The sequence below is a fragment of the Amphiprion ocellaris genome, chromosome 11 (genome assembly GCF_022539595.1).
Source record: "Amphiprion ocellaris isolate individual 3 ecotype Okinawa chromosome 11, ASM2253959v1, whole genome shotgun sequence".
NCBI lineage: Eukaryota > Metazoa > Chordata > Actinopteri > Pomacentridae > Amphiprion > Amphiprion ocellaris.
The window spans coordinates 35,129,819-35,153,210 of record NC_072776.1 but is presented as its reverse complement, the minus strand read 5'-3'; the positions used below and the strand labels follow the sequence as shown (position 1 = coordinate 35,153,210).

At 39.0% G+C, this 23,392-nt stretch overlaps 1 protein-coding gene across 5 annotated transcripts in view; it reads right to left on the bottom strand.

Annotated features, from left to right (window-relative positions):
• The window catches only part of LOC111584947 (ras-associated and pleckstrin homology domains-containing protein 1-like), a 194,798-nt gene that overhangs the window by 67,582 nt on the left and 103,824 nt on the right, over window positions 1-23,392 (bottom strand). The gene's annotated exons all lie outside the window — the stretch shown is intronic.

The window sequence follows — 23,392 nt, the reverse complement described above, 5'->3', positions numbered from 1 at the left end:
TTATTTACAGCTCCGTCAGTCGTGACTTTTGCACAGAGAAGTGCAGAATTTTTCAGTTTCCTGGTGCAAATGGTTGGTTTTTGGCAAATTGAGACATGCAGAATAAATTGACGTTGTTGAAGTACCACGATGTGAGGTTAGAATTTGGGATTTTTTTAAAAGTAAACATGCCACCAGTGGGTTTAGTGGTTGAGACATTTAATATCGCTAGTTGGTTGTTAGTTAGTGGTGCTCTATGAACAACAAACAGCAAAGCCACTGAGACAAAAACACCATCAGCTTTAACGCCCAAACCAGAGCTCTGGTTTCTCTACTTTGGATCAGGCAGACTGGATCTGGCTTTCAGAACACGGCGGTTGCTAAGTTTTATTTGGTTCCAATAATCCTGCTCTAGCTCCTGATGTTAGCGGTTGCTGGTTGTAAAGAGTCGGTGCTGCAGAAAGCTGCTTGATTTGTTTGAGATCATCCACCGGCCATGAAACAGAACAACCACGTTAGAAAAGAGAGTAAAAGCAAGTCTAAAGAGGTTCTAAGTGACGTCCGAGTGAAGAGTCGTAGTTGCAGGTGAAGTCGACACAAGTTAGGAAATGAAAAACAGTCAAAGTTCAGCAGGAAAAAGAAGAAGAGACTTCAAAGGCCGACATCACGAGGACCAGAACCACGTCTGCCCTTTTTAAAATTCCTGCAGCACTGTGAGAAACTGCCAGCGACTCCACAGAAATCTCTTCATTTAATGCTCTCCCAACTCTAAAATTACCCACAACAACAACAAAGTAAACAAAATGAGACCCAGACTAATGTTCAGCAGACCCACAGTCCAGTTACACAACGATAACACACTTAAAGCCACGACTGCACAGAAAACAAACTCTGGAAGTGTTCAATGAGCATAAAATCACACTATTGGACTAAAACGTGTAGTTAAATGTTAAAAGTCAGGCTGTGACATTCTGGTGTTAAACATGAGACCGTTCAGGCTGCTGTCTGCAACTAATAACCGATTAATCATCATTACTACATTAATACATTAGTCATTTTATATGTGAAACTGTCTGAATTCTCTGACTGCAGCTTCTAAAATGTGAATATTTTCAAATTTTCTTTCCTCTATGACAGAAAACTGAAGGTCTTTGGACTAAACAGAACATTTGAGGAAACTGATCCGCATTTTTCTCTATTTTCTGACATTTTAGAGACCAAACAATAAATTCTGTGCAATAACATAGTGTTTAATCCATAGAAATGTGCAGTATTGTCATTTTCCACATCCTGAGGAATCTGTGCAATATCTGAACTTCCTCATATGGAAGAATCAGGAAATTCTTTGATTATGTTTTTAATGCTGCTGTAACACTGCAAACTTCCACTGTGGGATCAAAAAAGTTCATCTCCTCTTATCAAAAGTTCATAAATAATAAAATGCAGCTATTATTTCTATGAAACCTTCTAACGCAGACTCATGTCTTTACTGTCTGCAGCCGATCCCAGTTAGTGTCATACGGCCTGTTCTCAGCAGGAAAATCCCAGAGTTTATTTTGGGATTAGTTGAAGGGCGGAGGGTGAGGCATTTAGCTGTGACGATTAAAGGCTGAGGGAATGTACAGCTACAGAAATCAATGTGTTCTATCTGTTACCCAGACGCTGCAGCAGATTCCCCCCAACACACCTATTTAGAGCCGCCCCACTCTGTCAGCACACAGTTTAGTCTGCAGCAGCTGAAGGCCACAGACGCTGCTTTAAAGCTGCTACCAGAGACTCCACACAGACTGGAAACCAGTCAGTTCACTGGTGCAGCAGGAATCAGACCTCAGCAAGGTCACAAAACAACCAGATATGAACCAGAGACACGTTTAACCAGCAGCAATAAGACAAGAATGCTGGAGAGTTTCATTCAAATGCATCACATGTTTACATTTGCAGTTTTCATTGTGTTTTAAAATGTTTTGTGACAGGAATGCTGCTTCATTCAGTTGTTCTCTGAGCAATGATAATAAAACCATTTATTCTATTCTATCTGTTGATTATGGACAACCTTCCCCCTAAATCTCTCTCTGTGGTCCTTTAAATATTATTCTTATTATTATTACTTTTATTCTGTATGTAGACTTTTTAATTGCACCATTTGTTTTCCTTGGTGTTCTATCAGAATTTATTGATCCCTGCTCCGATTCAAAGTCTGAGTAATTTGAGCAGCAGAAAAAAAAAGATAATGTCCTAAAATATAAATATAAGTAGAAAAATATGAGCATTAAATGTGAAAATGCATATTGTACTATCATAGAGAATATTGGATCAACAGCATTAATTTCACTTTGATTTGGTCTAAAACTAAACTTCTTTCCACATCTCCTTCATTATAAAACAGTGGTGATGTTGAAATGAATAAAGCTGAACGTTTCAGAGCTCTAATGTGCAGCTCAGTCAGAAATTAGACTGAAGAGTCACTGTTAGTGTTGAACACATTAACCTACAGCATTAATATCATCTCTCTCATCCTCTAGTTAGAATACATTTTAATATTCTTCACAGCTCTCCATTATGAGCTGGTTGACTAAAGCAGGCGGCGCCCCATTGGTCCATTTTGTGGAGAAAAAGAGTCACATGACGTGTTAAATCCCTTTTATAGAGTCTGATGAAGAAAGTTGATGAAAACCGTTGATATATCCGGCACCTCTGTCAGGAGTTTAGGTTTTGTTCAACCACAAGGAAAGTCTGGATTAGTTAAACTAGCTTCATGTTGGGGGTCCAAACCAGCCACTAGAACCAGAACCCTGGTGCAGTTTTAGCAAATATGTATTCTTTATTACCTGTGTCATTGAAAAAGAAGCTAAAATGGTTAAATTCATTCTTTTCTGCTGGCCTTTGTTAAACATGATCCATATTTAATGGAACATTTTATGGTGTTTAATGTTTTAGCTGTATCCCTGGTCTGCCTAGTAACCGGCTAACACACAAACTGAACTAGCGGAGTCCTGCCCAGACAAGCCGTCAGGTCACATTACCACTTTACCACAGCGCTGAACACACAAACACACCCCGAGGTTACATCTGCAGCCGGCTTTCTATTCTAATGGGCCACAAGCTTCCAGCGCTGCAGGGCACCAAAAGAAAACAGATAAAGAGGAACCAACGCCGAGAGAATTTCAACACGTCAACGCTGGAAATCTGTGTTTTAAAGAATGTAGAAACCAACTGGAATTCTCTGGTAGGTTCTTGAAGATGTTTCACCTCTCATCTTGGACGTGGACTTCTTGTAGGGTCTTGGAGATGCTCCAAGAACCTCCAAGATCTCCAAGAACCTACCAGAGAAGTCCAGTTGGTTTCTACTGAAGCTCCTATGATCACCATGGCCATTTGAAAATGTAACTTAGACAAGAAGCGAATGAAAAATGAGGCAAATGACAGTTTCAGTTTCACCTGCTGAGTGAAAAACATCAACTTTTCAGTATTTGGCAGATCTCGCTGCTGACACACCAAAGATCTGTGAATTCTTTCCTCATTTAGTGTCACAGTCAATGTAAAAAATCCACCAAAATGCTCACATTTCAGATCGTCAACTAAACATCTTTGGGTTTTGGACTGTTGGTCGGACAATTAAAGCAAAATGAGAAACGTCGTGGACTCTTTCTGAAGCTCAGTGAGTTAAAATGCTGTGAAGCTGCAGCTGGAGCTCAGAGGGTTAAATAGAAGTAATCATCAGCACAGTTAGTGTCCGAGTCTTTCCAGCTCAGTCGCGTTGAGCTGCTCTCCTGCTGACAGGAAGGAGCCACAGTTAAACGATGAACCTCACAGTGGATGTAAACACTGAGGCTGCAGGTCTGTTTACAGCAGGAGCCCACACAGCTCCTGAAAGCAGCACTGCTGTTGGCTTTCCTGTGATTCACTGCAACATGAGGACACACATGCAGCTTAGTTTAGTGCTGCAGTGAGTCGGTCGCACTGCAGAACTGTCAGGAAGAATCACAGCCCAGTGCAAGGTCAGTGAGCTACTGGGTTAAAGTGCTGCAGGAAGGAGGATCTGATCATGTTATCAGTCCATTAGAGGGTCAGAAAAATCCACCCTGATGGCTTTCAGACTCGCAGAACCAACTAGCATTAAACGTCCTAAAGATCCAAGAAAAGACAACAGTTAATAGAGTACTAATGATTAAAGTCCACCAACATTCAGCATCTAATGCACGTTAACTACGATTAATTAGTTTGAAAATTAAACAATGCAATGATCAAACTGCAAAAGCTGCATAGATCGATCTTATCCAGGGATCTGAGCCAGAGTTTCAACTATTTCCCCTCTGGGATCAATAATCTGATTCTGAAACTGTCTGTCTGTGGTGTTAGAATTCATGTTGTCCTTCTGACACTTTAGTTACTTTAAACTTGTCAGTAATTATTTAAAATCAGTACATTTTTTGAGAGAATTTTGGACAATTTTGGAATCCAATTTTGAGTCAAGGAAGGAAAACAGAGGTTCCACATACTGTAGATACTTAACTTTTCCCATGTTTCCTGTCCAGACTTTTCCTCTCTATTCTGCTCACCATCAGTAGATGTTCCATCATGCTGAATGGATCTCCAACTACTAGAAGATGTTTCTCCATGCTGAATGGATCTCCAACTACTAGACGTTTCTCCACGCTGAATGGATCTCCAACAACTAGATGTTTCTCCATGCTGAATGGATCTCCAACAACTAGATGTTTCTCCATGCTGAATGGATCTCCAACTAGAAGATGTTTCTCCATGCTGGATGGATCTCCAACAACTAGATGTTTCTCCATGCTGGATGGATCTCCAACAACTAGATGTTTCTCCAAGCTGGATGGATCTCCAACAACTAGATGTTTCTCCATGCTGGATGGATCTCCAACAACTAGATGTTTCTCCAAGCTGGGTGGATCTCCAACAACCTGCTCCTCTGTTCACTGTTTCTGAGCCATGCTGCTTTATTTATTCATCCAGTAGATTAGAGTTTCCTCTCAGTCTCTCTGTGGAAACACTGCCTGCAGTTCAACCTGAAAATGTTCTTGAATTTTTGTCACATTGTTGTTGGTCACGATTGTGGCTTCTCACTTGCGTTGAAGAGCTTACAAGTTTTATTTTTTTCTAAAATCTATGTAGTGCCAACAGTTTGTTTTTAAGTGAGACAATGAATGAATGAATGATCACATTTTTCATCTGAGATTTGCACATTTTTCCTGACATGATTCACTCCGATCACTGGAAATCTAACATTTTTCTTCTGTTTTTACAGTTCCTAGCTCTCACAAACAATGTCATTTTATCATTTTTTAAAAAACCAAAGCTGTCTGTCACACCAGCTGCTGTTTTGAGGTTCAGAGGTTTAATCTTGTTATTGTGAAATACTCAGTATAATGTCATGGTCATAATATTATTATGTAGATCATGTTTTTTCTGAGCCAGGCCACACGTTGTTTCAGACACACTGCAGACACTAAACACTCCCACAACCTAAAAAAAACCTTCAACATGCCACTTTTAGCTCCTATTCCATGACAGCGGTTAGAGACTAGAGTTTTCCTTTTGCACATGGTGACACCCGAATTAAACGTGGGATAAAACTTTCCACTTCACTCTGTCCTCGGCTGAAATCATTCCTGCCAGAAACAACATCCACAGGAGGAAGCGATGACAACCTCCAACACGTGAGAGAGACGGAAAAGAAGAAAACAGTCAGATTCATGATTATTAAACCAAACAGAGCAGACCTCTGCTAATAGAGGAGCGTCATATTTTACTGCCCTGCTCAGACACATTCACTCTGCTGTAGAAATGACACACTTCTAGAGTCACAGCGCTGCTGGATAATAACAGAGCAGAGTCTGAACACCTGAGTGTGACTCAACCAAACACCTCGAGTCCAGGTGTGACAGGTAGAGCTGTCCTCAGGCCCAGCTTCCCCTCATCAGCCTCCGACACTCCGACACCATCCGTCTGGGGCCTAATTCAATCAAACATGAAGCCTGTTCTGGCAGGAATGTGGATTTATCTAATACCTGCACCACAGTGAACACATTCCTGACCAGAGCTCTTAATACGCCTGATGATAAACAGAATGTGGAAATGTCACAACACGCCTGACCAGAGATCACAGCAAATTACTTTAAGATCTGAAGTTCCAGGATCTGGAATTGACACGGACACGTGAGACAAAGAGATGAAGTCATAATTAAGATGTTAACACACTGATCAGTATCACAGCTCTGAGGATATAATCATCTCTCATCTGGTGAAGCTCCACAGATTTACGTCATAAAGGATTAACAATACCTGCTTTGGATGGACAGGCATCACATATATTTGAATCAATATTAAAATCACGATTAGTTATCAAGGTATTTGATTTTAGGGGCAAAACATGTGAATAAACTCAGCGCTGCTTATGCCACCTTTAATTTTGAGACAAAACGCACCATAGTGGATGTACCGACCTACTGGTGAGGATTTCATTCTGTGGCTACACGGTAAAATTGCATTAAATAAAAATGATATGTTGTGTTGTGATGTATGCACCTAAGGTTTGAAGGTTTTCAGTAAAAATAACTAGGAAATAGTTTAGGAGTTGACAACTGTTGAATGAAGCGTTACAGCTCTAATTAGCACAAACATTTAGCCTCTGAACAGAGGATAATCTGAGCTGTGATCACTGCTGCTGTACGGTTCCTCAGAGGAATAAATCCAGTTTAAATGAGGCTCCTGCCTGCTTCCACATTTCTGAGTTTCTGCCCACATCTGATTTCCTTTAATGATTCAAAGACGTCTGCTGTTGTTCTCATTTCTTGGTCGTAAACACAATCTGAGAAACTCAGTGGTGTTGGCACCAGATGACCAGCTGCAAACACGAGCCACGAAAACACTAGAGGAGGAATTTAAACAAAAATATATCAGAGGAAAAGCAACACAGCTGCTGCAGCCAAAGCAGAAGATAAAAACTGCTGACTGTGTGAATATTACTGCCTCATCATCATCATCATCGTCTATTAGATCTGACTAGAACTACAGTTGTGTATTCTGTTGAATTAATGAGTAGCAGATGTATCTGTATGTCACGTAAGATAATTTAGTCCAGAAGGTGTTTTTAAACGTGTTCATCTCAATCTGACCCGGTAGGAAGTAGGGATGAAAAATGTAAACAATTCACTTAGTCGATTAATGGTTAAGATGGATGAGATACAGTAGATATAGTTTACCTATGCATAGTAAACAGTAGGTCCTCGGTTTACGACGTCCTCAACCTACGGCGTTTCATGGCTACGTCGCCATCTCCCATAAATTCATTAAGAAAGGCCATTTCTTAATTCCAAGTACGCAAGTCCATACTCACGAACTTTGCAAGTACAGACTCATGAGAACGCGAAGTCTTGTTCCATCATTCCGACATACAGCGTTTGCGACGTTAAGACTAATTTTGCACGGGACGTAGTTCCCGAGCAGAGTGGACGAATACATCGCCAAGATTCGTACATTGGTACAACAAATTAGATCAACTGACACTTAAGTGATTATGCTCTGAGGTATACTGACTTGTGTTATATAAAAAATAATAAAAATGAAGCTCTGAATCACATTTAGGTTTAGGTTGACGACGTCCTCGACCTACGCCGTTTCGTGGTTACGTCTCCATCTTCCATAAATTTATGAAGAAAGTCTTGTTCCATCATTCTGACGTGCAGCGTCTGTGGTGTTAAAACAAATTTCAAACGGCAAGCGGAGCGGATGAATACATTGCCATGCGGGGCTAAAAAATGGCTTTGTTAATATTTACCGGTTGTACGCCACATTGGATTGCGCTAATCCTTTCCTTTGTGTTGGTTTTTTGGAAACTTTTTGCCCTTCATTATGGCTCCCAAGCATAAGTCAGACTAAGTGTTTTTCAATTCAATTCAATTTTATTTATATAGTGCCAATTACAGGTCACAGGACAAACTGACGAGTCGAATACCGATCATGCGACATCGTCTGACAGGGAGGGGGAATCCGAATATTCGGATTTCAAAATAAATATTCGGATACCACCGTCACGACTGAATATTTGGATATTCGGGTCCAGCCCTAGTTAGAGTTGGGATTAATCACTGCCATTCCTATCACCTTTGAAAACAAACAGCTAAACCCAAAGTTTCCTCACTAACCCTAAATCCAGCATCACAGAACAGAACTCTGCTCTGAGGTTCAGTATGCATGAGCTAAACCCCCCAGAGAGAGGAGAAATTCTGCTTATTATGCAAGCTGTGCTCTGTTGGGGACATAATATCACACCACCAGCCCTCCACACTTGGCCGGTTTACCACAGAAGAAGAAACATACAGCGAGCTGCTGAATGCAGAATAAATCTGTTTTTTAGCCGAGCTGTGGCCTGACTGCTCTTTGCTCAGACACCTACACAGTGAAGCAGACCAACATTTCCTCATTCATTCTTTCCATCCCCACATTTTTCCAAACCAGTCTGAGGATCTGAACTGGCTGCTCCCCAGTTAAGAGCCCAGCAGACTTATGTCCATTACTGTGACTTTTACACCGTAATCATCTCAGCGGGCTGCTGGGCGTCTGAACGGTGACCTCTGGTCCAGCTGTCTGAGAGGCAGCCTTCATCAAACCATCTCAGAGTCGCAGAGACAACAGATAGACAGACAGAAGAGTTTCCACCTCCACCCAGATGGATGTGAAGGTAGCTGTGGTTTGGTCTGGAACTGCTTCACCAAGGGAAGAGCGAATGTAGGAAAACAGTAGCTACTCCAGACCATAATACTAACACTCAGTCTCTGTGTGAGCAATGGAAAACAGACAGGCTTACACTATCAACACACTCACGGAGCCAGCAGACACACACACACACACACACACACACACACACACACACACACACACACACACACACACACACACACACACACACACACACACACACACACACACACACACACACACACACACACACACACACACACACACAGCTTCTTATGTTAACTTCAAACCAAACTGACCAACAAACCCCAAACACACTCTCACTGTGTGTGCGATGTACACACACCACCACACACACACACTTTATAGTAACATCACCTCCTTCTAACATCACTCACTTCAGAGCCTGTGTGGCAGAGCTCAGGGTGTAATTAGCTCTTTGCTCTGCTACAACATGAAGCTAACAAACGGCTAACTTCACTCTGTAATCATGGAATAGTTCATCTGCCTCCAAGTTTGGCTCTACTTTATCTGCCTTTTAACTAAAATGTTAAATGTTAGATAAAACCATAGTTTAGTTCACAACCCAAACACATTCCATGTACTGTTTAAGGCTTTAGCTGCTCAATCAATGCTGAAGTAATTTACAATGAATTTAATTGTTGTTCACTAAACGATTAATTGTTGCAACTCTCACGATGACACAGTTTTCGAAGTAGATACTGACATCAGCCGTTGCATAAAATGCCAGCATGCTATTTTTGGAAACATACACTCCAAAATATTTAAAACAAATCTAAATAGAGCAAAGCTAGCTAGCAAGCTCCACTACTAACATGTCAATAAAGTCAGACGGTTCATTCATGGGAAACATTTATACAATCACCCTGTATAATCTAATCTCAGACAACTATAGAAGGCAAACTAATCAGAGAGATGTCAGCTAAAATGGTAAATGGTCTGTATATAGTGCTTTACTATATCTGAAATGATACCCAAAGCACTTTACATTATACATCACATTCACCCATTCATTCTCCCCACTGAGCCATGCCACCCCATGATGTTGCTGGAGGAAATCAGTTCAAATAGCTCTGTTAGCTAACTTTCAGGTAGCAGCAAGCTAGTGAGCTCAGTCATCTTTAAATAAAGACACACAGTTTGTCCAAGAGAAGCTCTTCTATCATCAAGTTTATACAAGTTTACATGGAAAGCTAACCGCTAATACACCAATCAACAGCTAACATGCTAGGACAGTCACTAATGGCTTCTCTGTGCTAGTTAACCTGCTAACTTTCAGTTAGCTTCAAGCTAAAGAGCTCAGTCACTAATTTGTTATTAAGGTCAAACAGTTTATTCATGAGAAGTATTTGTACCTTCACCTTCGTGTACAATGCACGTTCTTAAAACTATATACGGCCAGCTAGCTGCTAACATGTTAGCCAACAGGAATTATTCAGCTACAGCGGCTCTCTGGGCTAATTAGCCCGCTAACTTTTAGTTATCAGCAAGCTAGTGAGCTGAGCTTTGCTAAAGAGAAGCACATGTATCAACCTGTGCCACTTCTGTCTACAAACCGTGTTTCTACAACTATACATGTCAAGCTAACCGCTAACGCACTAGCCCACAGGGAACAGTTAGTCAGTTACCACAGCTAGATTGTTAGCTTAAACATATATCAATAGTTTATTCATGATAATCCTTTGTACCATCACTCTGGATAATTTCTGCCTAGAAATCATATTTATGCAACTACAGATAAAAAGCTAATTTCTAACATGTTAGGAAACAGGGAACATTCTAATGACAGGTTGTTACAAACTAGTTAGCTTCATCACTAATTTGTCAATAAAGCCGAACAAGAGACATTTGTACCATCATCCACGTAGAATTTCTCTGAACAAACCACGTTCATCAAACTATAGATGAAAAGCTAACTGCTATCAGCTAGCCAACATGGACTTTGCCTCTCAAATACAACAGATCATTGAGGTAGTTAGCCTGCTAACTTTCAGTGAGCAGCAAGCTAGCGAGTTCAGTCACAAATATATCAACAACCTTCCACAGTTTATTCAAGAGAAGCCTTTAGATCAACTCCTGTATAATTTCTGTCTACAAACATTTTAGCCCATAGGCTAGTAGTTGTCAGTTAGCATGGCCCTCTGGGCTAATTAGTGAGCTCAGTCAAAATAACACAGTTTATACAGGAAACATAGTATTTAAATAATCTAATATATAATTTTCATCTACAAACCAACAAATAGTAAATAAAGTGGTTAGCGCTACATGGTGAATAAAAACAATACTATCCCATAGGTCATAAAAACACATTTTAAAGCTCAAATTTACATTGTTCCCATCTTTAAATCTGTAATTAACCTATATATATATATATATATATATATATATATATATATATATATATGCTAGCATTATTTTAAATAACAAATATCATACACAAGTATATTTGTAACGATTCACAGAATTTGAATATTAACAAATTGTGATTTAGAACGAATATTTTCACATGGAATGGATGTTTGTATCTCAGTTTTTACTATGTTTTGATTCGCCGGTGTCTGTTTCTCGTCATAACCAAATTATTTTGCCTTGTGATGCACTTTTAAGTCTCCCTGAATTTGAATCTTAAGTCAAACATTTGCATGCTTCTTGCTTCAGTCCTCAGCTGAGCTTTGACAGCAGTAAAAACAGTGCCGGCCTCCGTTCAGAACGCCGGTCCTGATTCCCAGCTGCACAGTCGGGCCCAGAACCTCCACGACACCAAAGACAAAACAGGGAAGAGAGCGACTTGGCGAAGAGCGACGCAGTCCACAGCATAAACACGAAAGGGAAAAATAAAATAATAAAAAAAAAGAGAAGACGAAATGAGATTAAATTTTCCGAGAGCGAAGCCGAGCAGAAACAGCAGCCAGAGATTCTACATCTGTGTGGAATTAAAGGCCGTCAGAGCTGTTGCTCACAACTCTGTTTGAACTCCGGAGTTTTGTTCGAGCTGCACATGAAGAGAAGCTGCAAAGATCTGAAAAGCTTCCTGTGACAACAAAACAACATTCCTCCCTGCAACATGAAGCATGATGCTGCTAAATTTAGACGCTATAGATCCTCACCACAGGATTATGAAGCCGTCAAATGTATCTGTAATAAATTCATTAGCTCATTTGCATAAGAAGATAAACAACAAGAATTACACTTTATTGTTTAAATTTAAGCCACTAATTAAAGCTGCAACTACTCATTGACTGGTTATAGACTGATAGATGAATCTTCAACTATTATTTGCTGTTATTATACTATTATAATTGATTATATTACCAGGTCAGCAGCTTAAACTCTACAGCAGGGGTGTCCAACATGCGGCCCGTGGGCCAAAAGCGGTCCTCCAGAGGGTCCAATCCGGCCCTCAAAGTGTAAAAATTCCAGAGAAGACATTGACTGCAGATTGTAAATTAGTAAAACTAGAAATTTAAAATAATTTCTAGACCATGACAAGTTGTTTTGATCAGAAAGTAAAATACTAGATTATTCACTGTTCTTTTGTCATTTTGTATCTCATTTTTGTAATATTTTGTCTGTTTTTGTTGTATTTTGTTTTTTATTGTCAGACTTTAGTTGTTTGTCTCATGTTTTTGTCTTTTTTTCCTTTTGGTCTCGCTCATGTTTTTTGTCCACTTTTTTGTTTCTTGCTTTTAGCATTTTTTGTCTCATTTGTGTCATTTAAGTATTTTTTTTGTCTCATTTTTGTTGTTTGTTCATTTTTTGTCTCTTTGTAACTTTTTGGTCTCTTTTTTGTTTTGTTTCGCGTTGTCTCATTTCTTGTCATTTTTTTCACACTTTTGTCATTTTGTGTCTTATTTTTGTAATATTTTGGGTTTTCTGTTGTTTTTTTCTTTTTTATCTGACTTTTGTTGTTTTGTGTTTCCTTTTTTGTCTTGCTTGTGTTTTTTTTCTTATTTTTGTTTTTTGCTTTATTTATTGTTTTGAGCATCATCTTTGTCATTTTGTGGAGTTTTTTGTCTTGCTTGTGTCGTTTGTCCCTTTTTTTGTAATTTACTAAGATGAGTTTGACACCCCTGGTTTACAAAGTTGTGGAAGCAGAAAGCTGTAAAGGATCAATGCAGTTTCTATCTATTCAGTTGGAATAATTGTTCTCTTGTTGCTGTTTCTTACATGTGAATATTTTCTAGTTTTTGTTCATTTTCTATGACATAAAACTGAACAAGTTTGATGGACAAAAAAATTAATTTGTCATCTTGGACTTTTGGGAAAAAACTGACATTTTTCACTATTTTCTGACGTTTTATAAACCAAACAATTAATTAATTAGTTGAGAAAGCAACTCAGATTTATTAACAATGGAGATTATTGTTAATTTCAGCCTTAGTGTTTATATAAGTGATGGAAATGTGTTAAAGAGAGAAGGGAAAGGCAGTAACTGGATCTGCACCTACATTTAACGGCTTTTATCGGCTTCAACGTTGAACCAGATTTTCTTAAATGTGTATTTGTAGTTTTGTGTTATCTTGACAGACAAATAAACTCTTCTCATCTCAAAACTAATGGATTAATCCAGAAAATAATCAGTTGATGCTGGAAATAATCACTATTTCAAATCAAAACGCACGTTTACTGCAGAAATGTGTCCAGAGCAGATGTTTCTTTGATGAGATGCTCAGGTTTAAATAAAGTTTTACTGCTGATACGTTTTATTTGTTTAATTTAAAAGGGTTCATTCCCAAACTAAATATCTGCCTGGCGGAGAACTTTGCTTTTCTAACCAACCAATGAAACTCTACTCCTAGTTTTCCCAGACTTCCCAGTCCAAACGGCATCCCTGACCTCCGACCCTTCAGGAGTTTCCTGTGAGTCCATCCCAGTCAGATTCAGAGAAAATAAACCTAAAAACTCTCTGATGAAGACACCATGAGGCTGTTCCACCGTTTACTTTAGACAGAAGTTAAAGTCAGACGGAGGAAACCAGAGTTCTGTTACCTCATCTGGATACTCCATTAATACACACTGCTGGTCTGAGTGTGTGGGAGGGAAACACACACACACACACACACACGCGCACACACACACACACACACACACACACACACACACACACACACACACACACTCAGGCTGAGTCATTGCATTCAGCTGCCAGTCGCCTGTCGCCTGTAAGCTTAACAATTACTAATCCTACCCTTAACGTGAAGTAATTCTACCATTAACCAGAACTAATCCTAATTTTAACCAGAACTAATCCTAACTTTAACCAGAACTAAGACCAACTTTAACCAGAACTAATACTAACTTTAACCAGAACTAATCCCAACTTTAACCAGAACTAATCCTAACTTTAACCAGAACTAATCCTGCCTTTAACCAGAACTAATCCTAACTTTAACCAGAACTAATCCCAACTTTAACCAGAACTAATCCTAACTTTAACCAGAACTAATCCTAACTTGAACCAGAACTAATCCTAACTTGAACCAGAACTAATCCTAACTTGAACCAGAACTAATCCCAACTTTAACCAGAACTAATCGTAACTTAAACCAGAACTAATCCTAACTTGAACCAGAACTAATCCCAACTTTAACCAGAACTAATCCCAACTTTAACCAGAACTAATCCTAACTTTAACCAGAATTAATCCTTACCTTAACCAGAACCAATCTTAACTTTAACCATAATTAATCCCAACTTTAACCAGAACTAATCCTAACTTTAACCAGAACTAATCCTGCCTTTAACCAGAACTAATCCTAACTTTAACCAGAATTAATCCTTACCTTAACCAGAACCAATCTTAACTTTAACCATAATTAATCCCAATTTTAACCAGAACTAATCCCAACTTTAACCAGAACTAATCCTAACTTTAACCAGAACTAATCCTGCCTTTAACCAGAACTAATCCTGCCTTTAACCAGAACTAATCCTAACTTGAACCAGAACTAATCCCAAATTTAACCAGAACTAATCCTAACCATAACCAGAATTAAACCTTACCTTAGCCAGAACCAATCTTAACTTTAACTACAAGTTTAAACCTCAAATTTAATAGTTTAAAGTACCTGAAGTTTCGCCTCTATAATCGAGGGGAGTCTCCACGATATTACTGATTAATATGAGAAACAAGGAGATGAGCAACATAATTTATAATCAACATGCAGGTAAAATGCTCAAAATGCCAACTTTTTTGTCTGATTTTCTGACTTTAAGTCTCATTAAACAGATAAATTCATGCACTAACTTCTTCACATTAATCCTATCTGAGATATATTAAGTATAAACATAGAAAACTTCCACCTGCATTTTGCTCTTTAACCCTCTGAACTCCAAAAACCTGCTGGTAGATGTGAAAAAAGAGTAAATACATAAATAAATTACTAAAATTACAATATTTATCTGCTAGAAACTATAAACACTGAAAATAAAAACCCATGGATTTTCAGCTTTCTGATAAATCTTGATCTGTTTGTGTGACTTTAGCTTCTGCTGGGAAAACTATCAGAATCTGAGCTTTAAATTTGTGACATTTTACCAAAATCACTTTTTCTTGACTGTCTTGTTTAAAACTTTGCCAGAAATAAACAGTTGGCATGAATCTGATTTGATAAAAAGCTAAAGATCCTGAGCTCATCTGTGCAGCCGTGAAGCCATCAGTGACTCAGGAGACCGACGGTCATGGGACAAAAATTCATGGAATTTTGGTTTGAACTGGACTAAAAGCAGGATTTTATTATTCAGAGCAGAGAGGAGATGTTAGGAGTATCTGATTTATTCGTACGAAGAGCCACTGTTTCTTTATTTTTAGATTTTAGTATCTTAGTAACACCTGTGGACACTTGGAAAAACGTGTTGATTGCAGGTTGTTTTCAATTTTTGTAAGATAAAATTCAACTTCCTTTTTATTGTTTTTGTATAATTTGCTGACTTTAGATTGAAAAATGAAGCAGAGGAGCTGGTTGGAGTTAAATCTGCTCACAAACAGCTGATAGCAGGTCTGTTCACAACCCACGACCTTCAAACGTCCTTAAGGATAATCTTTGGTGCTGCTGCAGCTTTCAGTCACTTTAAATAACAATAGTTCATATAAACTGACTTTAATATCAGAGTATTCACTTTATTAGGTGGAACCAAACAGCAGGATTACAGTGTTCCTGGGTTGGATCTCCTCTCCTGGGATAAACCTGAATGAAACAGTAAAGAGTGAATCTAATCCCAGCAGCTGGATGTGTGAATCTGTGAAGGTGAGCAGGTTTAGTTTAGAGTCCATCCAGAGAAAAACCAGGTCAGCAGCTGGAAGTCACAGACCAGAAACCATCTCCTACCTTCTCTCTAATCTCCAATAAGTTTATGTGCAGCTGTAATCTTACATTTATTCTTACATCTGGACCAGTGAAAGGTCGGTCAGTTTGGCAGATTAGGAGGAAAAAAATACACAAACTTCACAGTTCAGTGAGTTTTCAGTTCTGAAAAACTTAAATATTGAAAAGTGTAAATAATTCTTATTGTATTATTATTATCTGTAATTAAATTAAACCAGAAAAAAATTCTGTAAAATAACAGTTTAAAAAATTCTTTTCCATGCTTCAATCCTTAATATACAGAATTTTTACAAAAAATATCTCTAAAATAATCAAAGATTATTTAAAATAAACAGGCCAAAGCTGTAACTATTAAAACATCTTAATTTTCACAAATAATATCATGGTTTAATACAGCATTTAATTGCAAAACTTTACTCTCTTTCCTGTATTTAACTCTGCAGAAATCTCATTTTTTCACAGATATTTGATGTTATTTTGAAGAAGCATTACATAAATTAAGAAGTGAAAAATGGTGAATAAATGGTACATTTTTACCTCTTATTTTACAGATTTTCTAAGTGCTGTAAAATGACAGATAATATCTGACTAAAACTATAATATTGAAAAGGAAACTAATGAACATCTGGAGCAGCTGTTTGTAGTAGAAAATGGTTTTGTTGCTGCAGCCTCCAGTTCTCTAAAAAACCATCAATCTACAGGTGAAGCTGCATCTTTCTCCAGAACCTCAAACCTCCACAGCTTCTGTCTGACCTGCCGACCCACCAGAACTAGAACCAGAACCAGGATCAGACTCAGACCCAGAACCAGGATCAGACCCAGACCCAGAACCAGAACCAGAACCTGACAGTAAACCCTCCTCATGTGGGCTTCCCTCCTGGGAGGAGGAGGAATTTCCTGAGAAAGGAGGGATGACTTTTCCAGAAGAAAACAACCCTGACCTGCTCTGACCTCACAACAAACCCAGACTCTGATGTTCACCAGGAACAACATCTGCCTCCAAGCAGATGCCCACCTTCCAGAACCACTGTCCTCGTAAAACACCTCATTCTGGGTCAAACTGAGCCTGATGCTGCTGGAGGAGAAGCTGGAATCATCCTCTGGAGAGCACGAATGTTCACATTAAAAACTAAAGCAAAAATTGATTAAATTACCACAAAGACACACAAAAATCATCATAAAAAGACGCAAAATCACCACAAAGTAACTACAAAAGGGTTTGAAATCACTACAAAACACTAAATCACCACAAAAACACACAAAAGCCGCCACAAAAGACGCAAAATCACAACAAAAAGAATCAAAAGCACCACAAAAATTCACAAAAAAATCACCATAAAAAGATGCAAAATAGGGGCGTCCTGATCAAGTTTACTTTAGCCACAATTAATGTCAGTCACGTATTCCTGAGGACACTTTGAACCGTTTACAGTGATGTTTTATTTACTGTTACTTTATAGTTTTTCTGTTCTGTTAAAGAGAATAATGACTGCAAAACTTGACTCTCTTTACTGTTTTTACATCAGCAGAAATCTCATTATTATGTCTAAATGTCTTCCTGTTCCAGGTGAGTTACCTGAGTGACCTCACTGTGGTCAGGTGATGTTTACTTTGGAGGCGTCGTATCGAACACAGCTGCTACTTTCACCTCTACAGAAGGCCGATATTACAGGAGGCTGGTGGACGTTTTATCTTCATTCTGCTGCAGGTTTAGTTTCCCTTTAAACAGGGATATCAAACATGCGGCCCGTGGGCCAAAAGTGGTCCTCCAGAGGGTCCAATCCGGCCCTCAAAGTGTAAAAATTCCAGAGAAGACATTAACTGCAGATTTTAAATTAGTAAAACTATAAATTTAAAATCATTTCTAGACCATGACAAGATGTTTTGATCAGAAAGTAAAATACTAGATTGTTCATTGTTCTGTTGTCGTTTTGTTCGGGTTTTTTTTTTTTTTTTTTGGACGTTTTTGGTCTCTGTGTAATTTTTGTCTCATTTCTGGTTTTGTTTTGTGTCATTTTTTTTATTTTTGTCATTTTGCGTCTCATTTCTGTAATATTTTATCTTTTTTTGTTTTGTCATTTTGTTTCTCGTTTTTGTCGTTTTGTGTTTCCCTTTTTGTCTCGCTTGTGTTGTTTGTCCATTTTTTTGTCATTTTGTTTCTCGCCTTTGTAATTTTTTTGTCTTGTTTGTGTCATTTGTGTAATTTTTTGTCTATTTTTTGTCGCCTTGTAACTTTTTGTCAAATTTTCTGTCTCTTTTTTGTTTTGTGTCGTTTGTCAAATTTTTGTCATTTTGTATCACATTTTTGTAATATTTTGTCTTGTTTTTTGTCTTTTTTTTCTTGCTTTTGTTGGTTTGTGTTCTTTTGTCTCATTTATGATGTTAGTCTATTTTTTGTCATTTTGTTTCTCGCTTTTATCGTTTTTTGTCTTGTTTGTATCACTTATCTCATTTTTTGTCTTTTTTGTTTTGTTTTGTGTCATTTTTGTCATTTTCTTTCTCACTTTTTTCATTTTGTCTTGTTTTTGTTGTCTTTTCTCTTTTTTGTCTGAGTTTTGTGGTTTTGATCCTCCAGTAAATCCTCTATGGTTCAGTTCCAGGTGACTAAATGTTGTGTTCCTTTGTAGACACTCTGTGATCTGGAAGTTGTAATGTGGAAATGATAAACTGAGGCTGAATGTTGATGAAACTGAATTTATTTTTCTTAATAAATTTCAGGTTGTTCCTGATGTTTCGTAAAAAGATAGTTCCCTAAATGTGAACTTTTTTACACTAAAACAAAGGAACCATTAGGAGTTGTGGTTATTTTTTCTAGGTTACTATGCTGTGGTTTTACTGGTCCGGTCCATTGGAGATCAAACTGGGCTGGATGTGGAACCTGAACTAAGATGAGTTGGACTCTCCTAGTTTACAACCAAGGTCTGGACTGAGGATAAAGACGATCTGATGAATTAAAACCCTGATAGAGGAGCCACATTAAAGACCTGAAGATAACAGAAAACAACCAGAAAGACTTTATTGACCATAGACTTCTACTGCGTCCTCGTAGCTTCATGCTAATCTTTTGAGGGAAAACAAACTATGTGTTCTCCAGTGTGACACAAAGAGAAGTTTTCTGAGGTAGCTGTGAATGAACATCTTCCCAACAGCAGGAACGACTTCTGATCCCATCTCTGTCCAAACATGTTGTTTGCTGTCGAGTTAAATCGTCCGAAACGTTCCAGAGTCACAGTTTGATTGACTTTAATGAGTCTTCTGTCATATCCTGTTTGTGCAAAACTCAAATTGACTTTGTGTTCGACCACAACAAACGGAGTTAAAACATCCGAACGGACCACATGATGCACATCCAGCGAGGGACACTGACAGCAGATTTAATACGGATCTAATGGAAAAGACAAACAGCTCAGAGGAACGTCGGTCGGAGCTGTGAGTTGACTGTGAGATCGGCTGTGATTCTGTCAACAACAACACAAACTACAAGTCAGCAGTCAGGACAGAGCTGAAGATATGTCACTAAACCTGATGTTAAATCAGGAATATTACAAATCAGAAAGCAGCTGTGGAGCGTCCATTGGAGTCTGGTCAATAAACGATCAAACCATCACAGAAAAGTTCAACAGCAACGGCCTTCACTCAAAACCACCAAACTGGGGCAAAAACAACCAAAGAGAGACACAAAATTAACAACAAAATACACAACATGAGCAAAACAGAGACTGCAAAGAGACAAAACGACAACAACCACTAAAACAACTGTAAAGACGTGAAAAATGAATTCAAATCACATGAATCTGTGCAGCTGCTCTGTTCTCATCTCAATCGACAAAAAGACACAAAATCATCCCAAAAAGGTGAAAAATCACGACCAAAAGGCACTAAACCACCACAAAATGAGGCAATTTACCACGACGACTTAAAATGACAGCAAAAAGAAGCAAAATCTAAACAAAATCAAATTAACTCAGCACAAGAAGGTGTAAAATCACCAGAAATGGGCCCAAAATCACCACAAAAAGACACAAAACCACCACAGGAACTGAAAATCAACACAAAGAGAAGCAAAATCAACATAAAAACACTGAAAATCACCACAGAAAATGCTAAATTATCACCATGTGGTGTAAAATCAACACAAAAAGGCACTACACCTCCACAAAAACAGGCAAAGTTACCACAAACACTAGAAATGACCTCAAGGAGAAGTGAAATCAGCACAAAAAAGGTGTCAAATTACCACAAACGGGCACAAAATCATCACAGAAAGATGCAAAATGATCACCAAATGGTATAAAATCACCACAAACGATGAGAAATCACCACATAGAAGCACTAAATCGCCACAAAAACAGGCAAAGTCAACACAAAAGACTAAAAATGATCACAAAGAAGTGATTTCAGCACCGAAAATGTGTAAAAATTACCACAAAAAGATGCGAAATGATCACCAAAAGAGACAAAGCTACCATAAAGATTCAAAATGACCACAAAGACAAGTGAAATCAGCACTAAAACACTCATAAATATCACAGAAAGATGGGAAATGACCACAAAATGAGGCAAAATTACCACAAAGATTCAAAATGACTCCTATAAAATGGGGTCAAACAAACACAATCACCACAGAAAGATGAAAAAAATTCACAAAATACAGTAAAATCATGACAAAAAGGCAGTAAACCTCCACAAAAGGATGCATTTATGACAAAGATTCAAAATGGCCGCTAAAAGAAGTGAAATCGGCATAAAAAGGCCTAAAATACCCACAAACTGGCACAAAATCACCACAAGAAACTACGAAACCACCACAAAAAGAAGAGAAATCAACACAAACACTGAAAAAACATGAGAAATCACCAGACAAAGATACTAAACCATCACAAGAACTCAAAACCATGACAAAGAGAAGCAAAATCAACAAAAAAAGGTGTAAAATCCCCACAAAAGCACCACAAAAAGGCACCAAACTTCCACAAAAACAGGCAGTTACCACAAAGATTCAATATGACCACGAAAAGAAGGGAAATCAACACAAAAAATGTGTCAAATTACTACAAACTGGCATAAAATCATCACAAAAAGATGCTAAACAACCACAAAAAGGTTTAAAATTACCACAAAAAGAAGGGAAATCAACACAGACAGGTGTAAAACCACCACAAGAAGGTACTAAACCACCAGAAAAAGCAGAGAAATCAACACACAAACACTGAAAATCAGCAGAAAAGATGCAAACCCATCATGAACAGTAATAAAACCAGGGCTCTCTCACCTCCCAGTATAAATAACAGGTTCCACTGGTTTCTGCTGGTTCTGATGGTTTCATTCAGGCTCATGAGGATTTTTTTCTTTAACTAGTCGATTAATTAAAGAGTTGATCTGAGATTTTCTTCGTTTCACTGGAGCTCCATCAGGAATAACGTCTAATCTTCATCTCAGATCTCAGGAAGATGAAGCCACAGTGTTGGACCAGCAGGACATGGAGGACTAGCTTAGAAACACTGGGAGCACTGGGAGCACTGGGAGGAGACCAGCTGACAGACTGAAGTAGGCCATCAGGGATTTTATACTCCAGTTAACCTCACATCCACCAGAGGCTCTCTGGCCCAGTTTCCTCACGACATGGAGGAGAGACGAAACGTCTACAGAACGTCTATAGAACCTCTATAGAACCTCTAAAGACCATCTACAGAACATCTATAGAACCTCTACAGAACAATTAAAGAACCTCTACAGAACATCTATAGAACCTCTAAAGAACATCTATAGAACATCTACAAAACATCTATAGAATCTCGGCTCAACAGAACCTCGGCTGATCCACAGCAGCAGTAGAACATCTGGAGGAAGAGTTTCTTCAAGTCAAACGAGAACATTCATCAGTATTCATGCAGAGGTTCAGTAAAGGACAGAAGTTTCTACAGATGAAGGATCTAAACCAACCTTCTGCTCCACCAGTCAGCAGGTCGACTCATTCAGCTCCACATCTGGACGACCAGATCACCTCCTAAAACGGTCACTAAGCACAATAAAACACCTGGAATCAGGATGATCTGTCAGTGATCAATGATCCTGATTACTGATTATCTACATTTAATCATTAAACACTAATGACTGCTGAAGTAAAACTGAGAATTTTGCAAAGTTGATCCTTTTACTGGTATTTGTGACCAATCAGATGGTTCTGAGTCCAGATGTGACCAATCAGATGAAGCTGAGCCCAATTAATTGGTTGAAAAAGACATAAATACCAATAATCAGACCTGATAACCTGTAAGACGGACCCTTAGACAGGTAGACAGACAGGTTCTAGAGGGTTAGACATATGAGGAGATCAGTAACATCTTCTCATATGTCTAACCTTCTAGAACCTGTCTGTCTGATGGTAGTACTACCTGTCTGTCTGCTAGATGTTCCTGGTCTATGAGCCTCCAGAGGTTAACATGCGGAGATGTTCCTGGTCTCCTCCTATGAACCTCCAGAGGTTCCTGGTCTCCTCCTATGAACCTCCAGAGGCTCCTGGTCTCCTCCTATGAACCTCCAGATGTTCCTGGTCTCCTCCTATGAACCTCCAGATGTTCCTGGTCTCCTCCTATGAACCTCCAGAGGTTCCTGGTCTCCTCCTATGAACCTCCAGAGGTTCCTGGTCTCCTCCTATGAACCTCCAGAGGTTCCTGGTCTCAGAAGAACCTCCAGAGGTTCCTGGTCTCAGATAAACTTCCAGAGGTTCTTTGTCTCCTCCTATGAACCTCCAGAGGTTCCTGGTCTCAGATGAACCTCCAGAGGTTCCTGCTCTCCTCCTATGAACCTCCAGATGTTCCTGGTCTCCTCCTAGGAACCTCTAGAGGTTCCTGGTCTCAGATGAACCTCCAGATGTTCCTGGTCTCCTCCTATGAACCTCCAGAGGCTCCTGGTCTCCTCCTATGAACCTCCAGATGTTCCTGGTCTCCTCCTATGAACCTCCAGATGTTCCTGGTCTCCTCCTATGAACCTCCAGAGGTTCCTGGTCTCCTCCTATGAACCTCCAGATGCTCCTGATCTCCTCCCATGAACCTCCAGAGGCTCCTGGTCTCCTCCTATGAACCTCCAGATGTTCCTGGTCTCCTCCTATGAACCTCCAGATGTTCCTGGTCTCCTCCTATGAACCTCCAGAGGTTCCTGGTCTCAGAAGAACCTCCAGAGGTTCCTGGTCTCAGATAAACTTCCAGAGGTTCTTTGTCTCCTCCTATGAACCTCCAGAGGTTCCTGGTCTCAGATGAACCTCCAGAGGTTCCTGCTCTCCTCCTATGAACCTCCAGATGTTCCTGGTCTCAGATGAACCTCCAGATGTTCCTGGTCTCCTC